Here is a 15,187-nt window from a genome sequence, read left to right as displayed (position 1 = left end):
TGCTCTTCAAATTTTCCCTTAGAACTAGCTGGTTTCTCAGTAGTAGCACTAGAATCTGAACCTCTGTGACTAGCACTTGCTCTAGAACCTGCTGGAAAGTACTAGGATGCCTTAAACTAATAGAAACACTCAACTATCCTTGCTAATAAGGAGAAATTAATTGTAGGCAATAAACACCCTATAATTGCAAAGTACCTTGCAAAGGTAAGGGAAAACAGCTCTTGTACTTTACAAAAAAAGCATGTCCAAGGGTCAGCTTCCGGTGAGTTTTCCTGTCCACCTGGTGAATCTGAGCATACTGTGGCAATGCAGCAACTGCCTCATGTACACAGACAACCCTCTCCTCCTACTTCCCAACACTACAACCTGTGAGAGATGCACTTACATAGCCAAACTTGAAGCAAAGCTCTCTCCAGCCAAGATTGTGCTAGACAGTCAAGAGGAAAAGGTTAACACCTGCACTACACCTCAAGTAACACATAGCCTTTCAAAACCCACACCATCAACACCCACACATAGCAACACTAAACCCACATATGTGGAGGACCTTAACATTAACCTGCCCAAGCAACAAGGACCTCTGAAGCTGAAACGCAAACAAACACCAGTCACAACCAAAGTAACACATAGCTCACAACACCTGTGTGCCACCCAACAACAGCCCCTAAGGCAAGACAACGTACCCAACACTTTAGTCATAGATGACTCTATAGTCAGGCACACTGATGTACCACTCATCAGGCTGAGCAAGGAGAAAATTACAGTCAGCTACCTGTCGGGTGCTAGGATCTGCCACATAATACATGCACTCAAGTCACTCCACAACAAGTACAAATACAACTCTGTCATTGTCCATGTTGGAGTGAATGACTTGAGACATACCTCATTGGACTACATGAAAAGAGACATGGAAGAGCTCTCGGATCATGTGGCCCAGGTAGGTATGACCCTAGCCCTTAGTAGCATCCTGCCTTCTCCCAAAATGATACCACAGTATAAGGACAAAATGATTGACCTCAACAATTGGCTAAGCTTCTGATGTCATTCAAAGGGGATCCAGTATCTGTCTGCCTTGGACAACATGATCGACAAACCATGATGCTTTGCCAGAGATGGTCTGCACCTGTCACCCCTGGGATTCAGGTTACTGGCTAAAACTCTTGCCACCCCTATAGTACCTTTTTTAGGCAAGGTTCAAAAGACAAAACCACCACTGTAACAGATACAAGCATGCAAAATCTGAAGGTAATGCTACTCAATGCTCGAAGTTGAAACCTCAAAATGCACTCTCTCGAGGCACTCCTAAAAATAGAGAACATTGATATCTGTGCAGTAACTGAGACCTGGTTCAAGACTCCAGAGAGCACCCCTGAAATACCAGGCTACAACTCTCACCACACTTTTTGGCCACCAAACCAAGACCAAAACACTAAAGCTGGAGGAGTGCCCATATTCACCAAGGATATTCACACTTCCAGGCTAGTTGCCCAACACAATGCATCTGAAATTCTTCTGGTGCAACTAACACTGGGTAAGACTGCAATCCAAATTGTAGCTTGCTACAGATCCCTCACCATGCCCCAGGATTTTCACTACACCTTTCTAAACATACTGAAAAATATTAAGATACAACCAAACACCCTAATACCGGGTGATTTCAACTACCCTTCCATTAACTGGGAAAACTATTTGGGTACCAACACCTTTTCCCAACGGTTCTTGGAATTCAGAAATTCCAATGGCCTAGATCAACTAACCCATTGTCCCACAAGGGGCTCCAATATCCTAGGCCTGGTCATAACCAACATTGCAGATAGATGCTCCACACCAGTGGTCACCCCCACATTGGTCAGGTCTGACCATAAGCAAATCACCCTTGACATCCACATACCACCCCCACCCCCCAGTAAGGGTACCGCTGTAAAAAACTTCTCCAAAGCCCACTTCATGCTACTTAAGTCAAAAGTGACAAACTTCATGGCACCCATGCAGACGGGAGCTGAAAGTTCGATTGCTGAATCCTACACTAAGGCACTGTACAAGCACATCCACTCGTGCATGAATCGTGCCATCCCAAATAGAACCAAAATGCTCTTCTCCAAAAAAAGAAGCCAGCTGGTGGTCCCCTGCTATAAACAAACTATAAAACAGAAGGAAGAAACTGTTGCTGAAAAGAGGAAAATCCCAGGATGCAAAAAACTCCCTTACCAGCCTCAGCAAAAAGCTGAGATCCCTCCTAAAATCCTCCAAAGCTAGTTACGGAAATAAAATTGCCAACGATTCCAAAGACAACCACAAGGCATTCTATAGTTATGTCAAGAATCTAAATGGCAATGCTCAGATCTGCTCTGAGCTACAACAGAATTGCATTAAATATACTGATCCCAAGGATATTGCCAATATCCTACCAGATCGATTAATGCCATCTTCACCCCCCTCTCACCCCCTAAAGGGCCCAACTCAATACCAAAAGATTGACAAATTCCAGTAATCATGGCCATACAGGTAGAAACCACACTCTCTAAAGCTAAGAATACAGCATCCATGGGACCAGATGACATCCCAGGCTGTGTACTACATGAACTACAAAATGAACTGGCACCTCACTCAAGTGTCATGTTTAATCACAGCCTCACCTCAGGCTTTGTGCCCACTGAGTGGCTCACAGCTACAGTTATCCCACTCCACAAGGGGGGATCCACCTTGGATCTCAGAAACTACCGTTCCATCAGTCTGATGAGCCTGATCTGCAAGGTCACGGAACGCATTATCATGGAACTTAGAAACAAAGACAGTGGCAACCTTCAAACACTGGACCCCACCCAGTTTGGGTTAGTGAAGGGCCGATCTTGTCTCCTAAACCTGATTGACTTCTTTGAATCAGTCTCCAGAGCTGTGGACGAGGGTAAGGTGGTCCACACAGTCTATCTGGACCTCGCCAAGGCCTTCAACACCATCCCCCACTTTGGAATCATAGATAAACTTACTAAGCTGGGCATAAATCCCTACATCACTCAATGGGTTGCTAACTGGCTTACTGACAGAACCCAGACTGTAAAAGTAGCCGACTCCAAATCCACCTCCAGACAAGTGACAAGTAGAGTACCTCAGGGTTCAGTCCTGGGACCGCTCTTGTTCGGCATCTACTTCTCTGAAGTACAGGGCAAAACTAAGGGACTCTGGCTAACAAAGTTCGCAGATGACTGCAAACTGGGAGCCATTATTATATCCCCAAATGATGTGGATATTCTACAAAAGGGCCTTACAGAAACAGATGTTTGGTGCCAGAGCCATGGGCTCAAGCTTAATGCAAATAAATGTATAGTTATCCCCTTTGGGAAAAAATATGTACCCATGAATTACCACATAGGTGTCAGTACACTAAACACTGAAAGTGTGATGCGAGACTTAGGGACACAGGTAGACAGTGGTCTCACCTTCAATAACCACATCGCCACAACAGTCATGAAATCCTTCTATGTGGCATATCTCATTACTAAGGGCTTTTCATCCAGAAAAAAGGAGGTCATTGTCCCACTGTACTCATCCCTCATTAGACCCATACATCCCATTTGGTATGTACCTCACAAGACATCTGCAACAGCTGGAAAGGCCACAGAAATACCTCACTAAAAGAATCACAGGCCTAAAGCAGATGCCCTATGTTGACCGTCTAAAAAAAACTCCAGCTATACTCTGTGGCATATCGTCTACTCAGAGGCAATCTCTGCTTAACATACAAGGCCATGTCAAACCCTGAGCTGTTGGACAGGCTCCACTTAAAGAAATCCCAATCCCTCAGAGCTACACGCTCCAGGGATCTAAATCTTGTCATCACAATGAACAAAACATGCTGGTGGGATAGGTTCTTGACCCAGAGTCTCCCCATACTCTGGAATAGACTACCCATACATGTCAAGCAGATTGCCTCCTTGGCCCTCTTCAAAAGGAACCTTGTCGATTGGATGGGAGATAGGAAACTCACCCCAGGGATCACATCAGTCACCCTGCTAGACAGGGGTCTAAGGAAGTAAATATTGTGGGAAGAAATATCTGGGGAATTGTTTGGCTAGGCTTGTATAGGCCCTAGGGCCGATAGCCTAGTACCAACCTATGAACCTATGAACGTATATATACACCTTTTCTATACTCAGTTCCAAGTGTTTTCAAGTAAAGATGTACAGTTATTAAGTGAACATTTGATTTTCAGCTTGAAATTTTTCCATCGTCTCCTGGATTTGGACAAGTTATTTGTTATTCAGTGGCATCTTTCTGTAAACTCTGTAAAATAATTTATTCCATTGGAAACATCACTTGATACTAGGGTTTGTTCTTTTTTTAGGCTTACTGATGATTTATTTATTTATTTATTTATTTATTTATTTTACATTTGTTGACCGGGCTAGTCTAACTGGATATATGTTCATTTTCAGTAGAGGCCCGTGGAGAAAAGCTTCAATGGATAAAAAGTAATTTTACAGACTCTGTGGTTGTAGCTTAGAGACCATGTTTCTTGTAAATGTGAATGAAGACATTGGGTACAAATAAAGAGCAAAACATAGGGACAGAGATACTCAGGGAGATAAAGCATACTTGTGTCCAGGTCTCTCCATTTCTCAAAGCACAGGTACACCATACAGCAAAAATGAAATCAAAGACCTAATGAAGTATTTATCCCTCCCCTTTTGATACTTGGTTAATACAATTAGGTGTGATATGAAACAAAGTTCACTTTCCGGATATGGGCATACTATATACATGCATCCATACTCACTTGTGCATATATGTCCACGTTTGCATGTAGATATTAATTTGAAGGAGTACAGGATTTACATAAACATAAGCTTCTAGGTTTATTCTTTAAATCTTTTATCCACATAGTTTGATAAAAAAACCAACAAAAAGTAGCCATGCATACTATCCAATCTCAACAAACCAATCCAAGTGTGGCGGAATGATTGAAAAGGAGCCAAAAGTTCAGAATATAGATAAAAAACTTTTAATAGCAAGATAAAACCAAACACTTGGTGGTTTGGTTTGTATAGCTTGATAAAACAAAACAACTCTTCTTCTGGCTTAGAGATAAAAACAAAACAAACTATCTTTAATTACTTTTCACCTGTAGTTTTCAGTCCACCTAAATGCACCAACACATAAGTTGTCTTTTGAAAAAAATAATAACCAAGGCTTCCAGGCTTAGCTTCTCACTCTGTAAACAGGTATTAAGACAAGGTAGTCCCCAAAGGTTAGTACTGAATTAAGTGTGCCTATCCTTTACTCCGGATGTTGCTTTCATTTCATGTTTTATTTGATTAGTTCTCCCGGGTATTTCTGAGAATAATCCTTTCTTTCTTTCTGTTTTTTTTTCTTTTTCTTTTTCTTTTAACAATCCTTTATTTCTTTTATCATTTTATTTTTACTTCCTGCTTTAGTGCTTTGGAAGAGGATTCCTCTAATTGAACTTCAGGAAGAATTGTTTTCATTTCTCATGTAGGAACTTCAAGGATGCAGACTCACTGCAGAACTTTCTACTTCTTTCCATGGATTCAGTGCCTTAATGTGATACAGTTTCTCTGTCTTTCCTTTTTCTGTATATCTCACCTTATAGTTCATTGGCTGTGTTCTTTCTAACAATCCAAATGGCCACTGCTGCTTAATCAGAAGTGTGTTTTCATTAGAGAACACTTGCAGTAATGCCTGAACTTATGGGTTAAGTACTTTAAGCCAGACATTCTTATTATAAACATATTTCCTGGACTGACTGCATGTGCCCCATTATTCTGAGTATTAGTGTCTTTATCTGTAAACTAACATTGTGTTTTACCACACTTTTAATAATGGAATCTTTACTTATATCCATGTTTCCTTGGCTATGTCAAGAAGACTTCTTAGATACCTACCTTACAAAAATTCAAATATAATAACCCTAAATAAAGTATGTAGCACCTTTTTGATTTCAGTAAAGTAATAAGTAGTCCCTTTTCCCTATCTACATTGTAAATTTCGTAAATTTCCTTAGCATGGATTTAGTGTTTTGGTAAACCTTGATACTAACTCATCAGTCTACTGATGTTTTCATTTTTTTATAATCTTTATTGAGATTTTATATCATAAACATTTCAAAACAATACCATTCAACACATATCATCATGTAAGATCTAGTATAATACTGACAGTGTTCAACATTCTGGATACAGTACAAATAAAGTATGATATATTCATTATTATCTTTCAAATTTTAAGCAATCCCAACCCCCACCTCCCCTCTTTTCTTCCTCATGAGCTGCAATCCATTGGTATACCTTACGAGTTAGCCCTATGGTGTTCCAAACTCCATTTTTACATTATATGATAATAGCATGTCACTTTTCAACACTCTCTTATTGCTCATTTTCCTGCCCCCACCATTCTTAAGAGGCAGAATTGCCACATAGTAGGTACTTGTTTACCAACTTTCTTTCTACACTCTTCCCTACGGAATTTCCCAAATTTGTTTAACTGATCAACATTCCCAAAACATATGAGGATTATCTGCTTCTGCACTTCCACCTCTCCAACAGTCTCCTTCTCCCCCTTTACATTCTTGTAAAATCAGTATTAGTGTCCTAAACCATGTATGCAGCCACCACATACAATGGCCCCCAAGTTACTGGGAGAATGTTTAGATTTATTATTATTTTCAAGCACTCATTACGCATAGATTTAGAAAGCTCTACCTTCTGTTTTTTCTGGCCATTTTAATCTCTATTTCTCCATTTTCGTCTTGTATTTATGCCTTTTTATCTATGCACAAAGTGCTTCACATTTTCATGTTTCATGTTGTTCCCCTTCCCTTCCTCATCCAATGGATTCCTATACCCCTCTCCACCTTCCTCCCAAACCTTGACTCCTTTCAACCATAGCCATTGTAGAACTGCCATCCTCAGCTGTTCATAATGAAGCTATCCACGTTCCTTTATGCCATATCTGACTGCAATTTGATGGATCTCCAGATGCCTCCCAAAGGAGCCTCCCAATGTATAGAATAGGTATCCTACATCACTAATTCATTGCCACTGCCATCCCTTCCATTGAATTGTTTTCTCCCTGGATTGTAATTTATAGGTTGTCCAACAATCCTATATGTGATGGACCTGTTAAAGCTTTATAATTTTCCTTCATTGTTTTCCACTGTTTGACATCAAAACACAGAAATAAATAGTGTTGTACCCTAAACAGAAAGGGAGATCCTTAGTCAGTCAATATGTCTTTAGGAACACCTACTCTGAAGAACAACAGCACCAATTCTCTGGCACGAATCTCATCATTCTCTGCATATAATGGCATTAGTTTTGGAATCTTTGTAGCATGGGCTGCAATCAATGTTGTGTACAGACACACACTTAGAGATTTTATTAGTGGCTCCACAATGACCAGAGTAAAGCATTCAAATGTCTCCTCTGTAATGGACATTGGGATTAATGGACTCTTAAATCTACATTTCATTATGCCTAACCTGTAAAATCTGGCAAATACACCTGCCTTAGTTTTAAACTTCCTGAATTGATTCTCTCCCTAGGTGAACAACCAACTCAGAAAATCCAAGGCTGCAGGCCTCTCCAAGGCCAGGCTTCCATCTCTATATACAGATACTTCTTCAAGGTACATACCAGGTTATTAACACCAAGTACTCTCACCCCATGCTTCCAGGGTTTTCTTTAGATGGTCCTGCAGGCAAGGAACTAACTTCCTGATTTTTGCCTCCAGGCTATGTCTTTTGACACCACAGTAACTGACAATTAATATATTGTTACCTAGATAATACATAGTAGTTTCTGACTTCACCTCTGTCAGAATATGTCCACAATACAGTTCACTTAAATTTACATTACACATTTCCAAAATTCAACATGCATTTTTAAAAACACACTATGTTGCCCAAATTCGACAAGTCAACCTGTATTCAGCATGAGGTTTTATAAACACACTATGTTGCCCAAAATATATAAAGTCTGCGCATTCATAGAGTCCATTGATCAAAATGCCCTTCATAAAGGTGTCATTTAAATGTTTTGCTGTGGATATTTTGAAGCCACTAAAATAACTTCCTACCCTAACAGTATTAGGTCTATTACTGCTATACACTACTGTCATGATTTTTAGTTCTTTGTCTTGTTTTATGAGACACCAAAGGAAACAACTCAATTGCTTGTACTACAATACCAACAGTTACCTAATGTTTAAACAAGTTTTTGATTCATATCAATAAGTTTTATATTGTATATTAATGTTTTATTCATTTTTTCTGTTATCTATATTTGTTAAAACCTTTAACTTTTGCTTACTGTTTTGCGACTTATTTGTATAGATTTTTACTTTTTATTGTTAATTGCGAAGCTTTTCTACCCGGACCTCCACTGAAAATGGGTTCCCAAGCGATTTTGTTTTAACAGATGGAAAATTTATTTAGGTCAGTTTTGTAAAGATTAGTTAGAATTGGAGCTGCATAAAGTAGAGTGGATAGGAGGTGGGTCCTAGGTATTGCAATTCGAGATTCAGTGGTTAGAGAACTTTTACAGCGATAGAGGGAACCTAGCTTTTTGTGGACTTTAGTGATGGTTGTTGATATGTGCTTTGTGAATTTGGGTTGATGGTCAATGGTAACTCCTAGGAGTTTAGCCTCAGTGACGGGGTGGTTTAGGTTTTGCTGGTGGAGGGTATAGAGAAGGTAAGGCTGCTTGTTTTAGTAGAGTGGAATAGCATTAGTTGTATTTTCTTGGGATTTAGTATGGTTTGTGAGTTTTTAAGCCAGTTCTCTATTTCAAAGGAGGCTTCTTGGGCTTTTTGTTGGAGAAGTTGGATGTTGGATATAGAGCATATGAGAGTTGTGTTATCAGCGTATTGGACTGTGTTGGCTTTAAAGGAGTTGGAGTTAGTTTGTGAAGATATTAAAAAGAAGGGGTCCTAGGACTGATCCTTGTGGCATGCCTTAGGAGGTTGAGAGTGGGGGAGGGATAGAGAGTTATGCCATTTGATGGATTGTTGGCAGTTATCTAAATAGTTTTTAAACCAGAGTAGGGTGGGTTTTTTAAGGTTAAGGTCAGAGAAACAAGACAGTAGTTTATTATATGAGACTGTGTTGAATGCCTTGAATAAATCTAAGAAGGTAGCTGAGACTAATTTACCTAGATTTCTGTAGGAATTTATAGTATTGGTGAATTTGAGTAGGGTGGCGGTGGTGCTGTGGGATGGGCGAAATCTATGTTGGGTTGAGGAGAGAAGGCTGTTGGTGAGGAGATAGGAAAGGAACTGGTGACAAATACATCTTTCTAGGATCTTAGAGAGGGGTGAGAGATTTGCAATTGGTTGATAGTTGGAAAGGTCCAGGAAGGGGCCACATTTGTGGAATGGTATGTTATATGAGGTTTTCCACAGGGATGGAACAGTGTGTTTAATGATGGATCTATTTATCAGAAGTGAAATGGGATAGGCTATAGCTGTGGATGCAGTTTGGAGGTATTCAGCAAGAAGGTTATTGGCTGCAAGGATGGTTGGTTTGAGTTTGGCTAGGAGTTTGTAGATAGTAGCAGTAGGAACAGACTTAAGTTTGAAAGGTATTGTATTGATTTGGGCCTGAGGTGGTTGTGGGTGTTGGAGGAAGTGATGTTGTTTAAGAGTATGAGTACTGAGGAGGTGAAATAGTTATTAAAGCTGGAATCTATGTTCAAGTCTGTACCTGTTATAATGGAGGCAGGAGTGCTGGTTCTTCTGGGCTGTAGGATGTTATTTATTGTTGCCAAGAATTTTTTGGCTTGATATTGTATTTGTTTTGTTGAGTGATATAGTAAATTTGTTTATCGAGCTTAACCTGCTTTTTTGCTTTGTTCCAGAGCTTGTGAAAGGTTTGCCTAGCTGTGGTTGATCTGGTGTGATGCCAGGTTTTCCAGGCTTTATCCCTGGCTCTAAGTAGGGCTATTGTGGTTTTCTGGAGCAAAGGGGTAGGGTTGTTATGCATCCCGATTGTTTTTAAGGAGGCTAGTTGGTTGAGGATATTTAAGGATGTGGAGTTGAAGTAATCAACTGCTTTTTCTAATGATAGGGTTTTGATGGGAGACCAACTGCAATGTTGCAATATTCTTCTGAAGTGGTCCTTAGGAAAATTTTTGTTAGAATGGGTTTGAGGAAGGGAGGGAGAGTTAATTATTTTAAGTTAGTGCCTGAGGATAAAAGTGGAGCTGTAGTCGCTCAGAGAGTTTGGTAGGGTCCCACATTGATGAGCAGTATTTGGTTGATTTGTGAGGATCCAATCAAGTATAAATTCTCTTTTTTGTGGCCTTATCAATGCGTGTGGGAATATTTATTAGTTAGGTTAATGTGGTGGGTGGGGGTGGGAGAGTGGATGGCATTTCAGTCAATATTTACATCACCTAGCATGATAGTTTCTTGAGGGAGGAAGTATGGATTCTAGGGTGATTAGGTTGTCAACCAGGGGTATATAGATACCCAGCAGGTTTAGGTGCTTATGCTGGTTAAGGAAGTGTTTTGCAAATAGAGTCTCTGCATTGTTGAAGTTGGGGGAATCCTTTTGGGGGAGTTGGAGTTGTAGGTTGGTTCTGTGAAGTAGAGCCACACCTCCGCCTCTTTATGTAGCTGTCTTCCCTGAGAAAGTTATACCCAGGTGAGGTGACAGAATTATCTTTAATATTTGGTTTAAGCCACATCTCTGTGATGATAATAATATCAGGGTTAAATAAGGAGATGTCAGTGTGAAGGTCTTCTGTTTCATACATGATACTGTGGGTATTCATATTTAGTATCAGTAAATCAGTGAGTTTGTGCTTAGTTGGATAGTGATGGGTGCATGGGTTATTAGCAGGGGTTGCAGGCTCGGTGTTGGGGTGAATGTCTCTTCTGAGTAGTAGCTGGGTAGTTATACAAGTGATAGGTTTTAGGTATTGGACGATTAGGTAGTGAAATTGTAGACTTGGTTGCTTTTATATATATGTGTGTATATATATATATATATATATATATATATATATATGTGTGTGTGTGTGTGTGTGTGTGTGTGTGTGTGTGTGTGTGTGTGTGTGTGTGTCTATATCAGATGAATGAATGATCAAAATGTCAAATACAACATGCTCGACACACTTTGATCGAACGTTCATCTAAATGAATCCTTAAAATAACGAAAACCGGAGTTCAGAAAATTTTCGTTTTTCCCCCTCCTTCCCTGCATTAACATGGAACACACACACAGACACATACAACTAATGCACATAAACCCATACATTCTCACATCATTCAACAACATTCAAACCTAAACACACTCTTTTACGTTTAAAAGAAAGTGGGGGGCTTTGTCCCAACACCCCCGATGTGGGGGGCTGTTCCTCCCCCTAACTATATATACCAACTCCGAGATCGCTCTACATTGGGGAAAGGGTAATTACCTAGTAATCATAACACACACACAGAAGTACGGAATTCACTTACCTAGCCATTCCAGATAGTGTAGCGTCCTTACGTCACAAGCTACACTCACCACCAGGGCCAACTAAAACTTTTCGGAACTCCGTTTTTTTTACTTTTTCAGTTTTCAAATAGATGAATGATTGATCAAAGTGTTTCAAGCATGTTGTACTTGACATTTTGATTGTTCATTCAGCTAAAAGAACCCTATATGTGTATATATATATATATATATATATATATATATATATATATATATATATATAAAAAACTATATATTTATATTTATGTAATATATATATATATATATATATATATATATATGTGTGTGTGTATATGTGTATATATATATATATATATATATATATATATATATATATATATATATATATATATAAAATATAAAAATATGTAGCATATTGTTATACCTTGAAAGATTGAAAATATAAATGTGTGAAGCTCAAATGTGAGAAGAAAAGTGCAAATGCAAAAAACAGTGAAATACTACTAAGAAAGACTCACAAAAATGAATACTTCTCTACCACAAAAAAGGCCAATATCCACAAACCTTTTAACGTCTCCTGTGCCATTAGCCTAGTAATCACTTATAAACCTATGAACCTATAAAAGATTGACAACTTCTTTCCCACCATACTTCTCAACTGTCCAGAATGTCATAGAATGTCCAGATTTGCTTAAAAAATTATGGCTTTTGTGGCAAGTCATTGAAGACTGAAGCCACTATACTATGACCTTAATTTGAGTTTCAGACTTTATATCCTTCAAAAAATACAGAATAACACTAAATCAGTTGTTCTAGCAATGTGCTAAGTTTAAAAGATCAATGTTTAAAATTTGTCACTGATTTTTGGCATTGTCTCCAAATAGTCTTTGATTTTTTCTAGAATTCTTGTACTTAGAGGTGGTATGTCTCCACCTATCAGTAAATCCAGATCAAACATTGTCTGAATAGAGGCACTATTAGGGGAAATGTTTTTAGTAATGTAATTTGAGGGTTAAGGTCAGGGGCAGGGCATTCATTCACATGCAATTTATTTGTTTCAATCAGTTGTGATCAAATAATTTGTTTTTAGTGATTGTGTCTAGATATTATATAGTGGAACCTCCAGGAACCAAACACTGAAAACCCTTTCTCTAACAGTACCAGTTATCATGACAAAAAGACACAGAATGCCCAGACGCACCCACATGTAGTTTTATATATATATATATGGGTTTACTATCAAAATAAGGAATGACACTTAGGAGAATACAGGTTGGTTGAATGCTTGTTTTCAAAATATCGTAACATTGAACTGGAAGTGGTTGAAGTTATATTAGTGAATGTGAGTATACATTCACTAATATGAAGTCAACTTTATGAATGGCTACTGTGATACAGTGCGGCTTGAAAAATTTAGCTTTTCCTCACTGTAGTGCTATCTTGGAGTTGGTATATATAATATGCAGAGGGTGTCCCACATGGGGGGGTGCATGTGGGCTTGCTCCCCTGCAAAAAGTAAATGGAAACATGGACTTTGAAATCCAGAAGTTCCAGAGTTTGAATGTTGATCATCGTGTTTATCACATTTGACAGTTGTTTTAACTTGTCTGGGGTACAGCATAAACGAAAAGAAATTACAACTGGTACCCTCTCAACAGATTACATTCCTGGGTGCAAGCTTGAATACAACTGCCCAGATGGCTTTCTTCATGCCAGAGAAGCAAATTAATTTGGTAACTTACTTCAAACAAGTGGCCACAAAAACCCTGCTATCTGCAAGACAAATTCTGCAAGCCATGGGGTTCATAGCCTCCTGCATTCTTCTAATTCCATATGCAAGACTTCATATGAGGAAACTACAGTGGTACTAAAAAGTCTATGGAGTCAACATTGTCACAGCCTGGAAACAATGATCCCTATCATACCTTGCCTATGCCTAGAGTTCCTATGGTGGGCACAGGCCTGCCACCAAAACAAGGGACTGCCATTTCCACTACCCCCTGCAGCCCAAACCCTAACTACAGATGCATCAGACTATGCATGGGGGTCTCACCTGGCAGGGAAGTGCATTCAGGGCAAATGGAACCAAAATCAAATGCACCTACATATCAATCAAAAAGAAATGTTAGCTTTACTGATGGACAGCCTTCAAGGACTACATTCTTCCAGGACAACTAATGGTAAAGACGGACAACATCACAGTTATGTGGTACATAAACAAGCAGGGGGGTACACATTCCTTCCCCCTCTGCAGACTAGCCATGTCATTGTGGAACACAGCCTTGAGCTACCAGGTGCATCTACAAGCTCAGTTCCTGCCAGGAAAATTGAATACACTGGCAGATGGACTAAGCAGAAAACTCATGGACCCACACAAGTGGAAACTGGAACCACGGATTTTCAACATGTTGACAAGCAAATGTGGGAGCCCAGACACAGGTCTATTTGCCTCCCCCTAGAACTACCAGTTGGACAAGCTTTGCACAAGGATTCCCCACAAAAAAGCCTGGAAAGTGGATGCTCTGTCCTTCAGTTGGAAACATCTATCAGTCTACACCTTTCCCCCTCTGCCTCTGCTCTCTAAAGTTCTGCTAAAAGTCAAAGAGGACAAACCAAGAATGATTTTGATTCCTCCAGACTGGCCACACCAACACTGGTACCCACTCCTGCGCAGTGTGTCACAAATATCTCCATGACACCTGCCTCAGACACCTTCCTTGCTGTCTCAGCAGAAGAACCAAATTCTGCACCCTCAGCTTCCAACATTGAACCTTGTAGCCTGGCTAATCACTTAAATTCACCCTTAGCATCCCTCAGCAAACCTGTGATGGATGTCATCTTGGAGGCGAGAAGACCTAGTATTAGAAAATCTTATACTGACAAATGGAAAAGATTCTGTGCCTGGAACCAGTCTTTAGGGATGAGCACAGCAGTGCCCAATTTATCTCAGATTTTGCAATACTTAACTGAGATGCTTCACAAGGGCCTGTCATTTTCCTCTATTCAGAAAATTGGCATTATTCATTGATCTTCTAAACAAAAAAATTCTGATATTCCTTATTTTGATAGTAAACCATATATATATATATATATATATATATATATATATATATATATATATATATATATATATATAGGTAGATATGGGCTCCATCGGTTTGATTGACATCTGTTTAATCGACGGGATTTGGTTGACTACACAAACAGTCGATCGTGCAGCTTCTGAGTTAGTGTATATAATTAATGGACGGTGCAGAGGGCTTGTCCACCTGCAAAAAGCAATGTTTTAAAGTTGCGTGCATCAGAGTTTTTCCTCGGAGTATGTATAGTTGGATGTTGACATTCCCATTTTCGACATATAGTAGTTTACCATCAGGATGATGACACTTGTGTTCGTTGACTAACTGAAGATAAATTATATATATATATATATATATATATATATATATATATATATATATATATATATATAAAGCAGATGCCCTACTCTGACCACCTTAAAAAACTCCAGCTATACTCTGTCGCATTTCGTCTACTCAGAGGCAATCTCTACTTGACATACAAGGCCATGTCAAACCCAGAGCTGTTGGACATGTTACACTTAAAGAAATCCCAATCCCTCAGAGCCACATGCTACAGGGATCTAAACCTTGTCATCATAATAAACAAAATATGCTGGAGGGATAGGTTCCTGACCCAGAGACTCCCCAGACTCTGGAATAGACTGCCCAT

The 15,187-nt window shown here is 39.3% G+C and overlaps 1 pseudogene; it reads left to right on the top strand.

Annotated features, from left to right (window-relative positions):
• The window catches only part of LOC122803918, a 146,343-nt pseudogene that overhangs the window by 7,686 nt on the left and 123,470 nt on the right, over positions 1 to 15,187 (top strand).

The sequence above is a fragment of the Protopterus annectens genome, chromosome 6.part0 (assembly GCF_019279795.1).
Source record: "Protopterus annectens isolate FY-2018-M chromosome 6.part0, PAN1.0, whole genome shotgun sequence".
Taxonomy (NCBI): Eukaryota; Metazoa; Chordata; order Ceratodontiformes; family Protopteridae; genus Protopterus; species Protopterus annectens.
The sequence above is the reverse complement of the archived record's forward strand: the minus strand, read 5'-3'. Positions and strand labels throughout refer to the sequence as shown.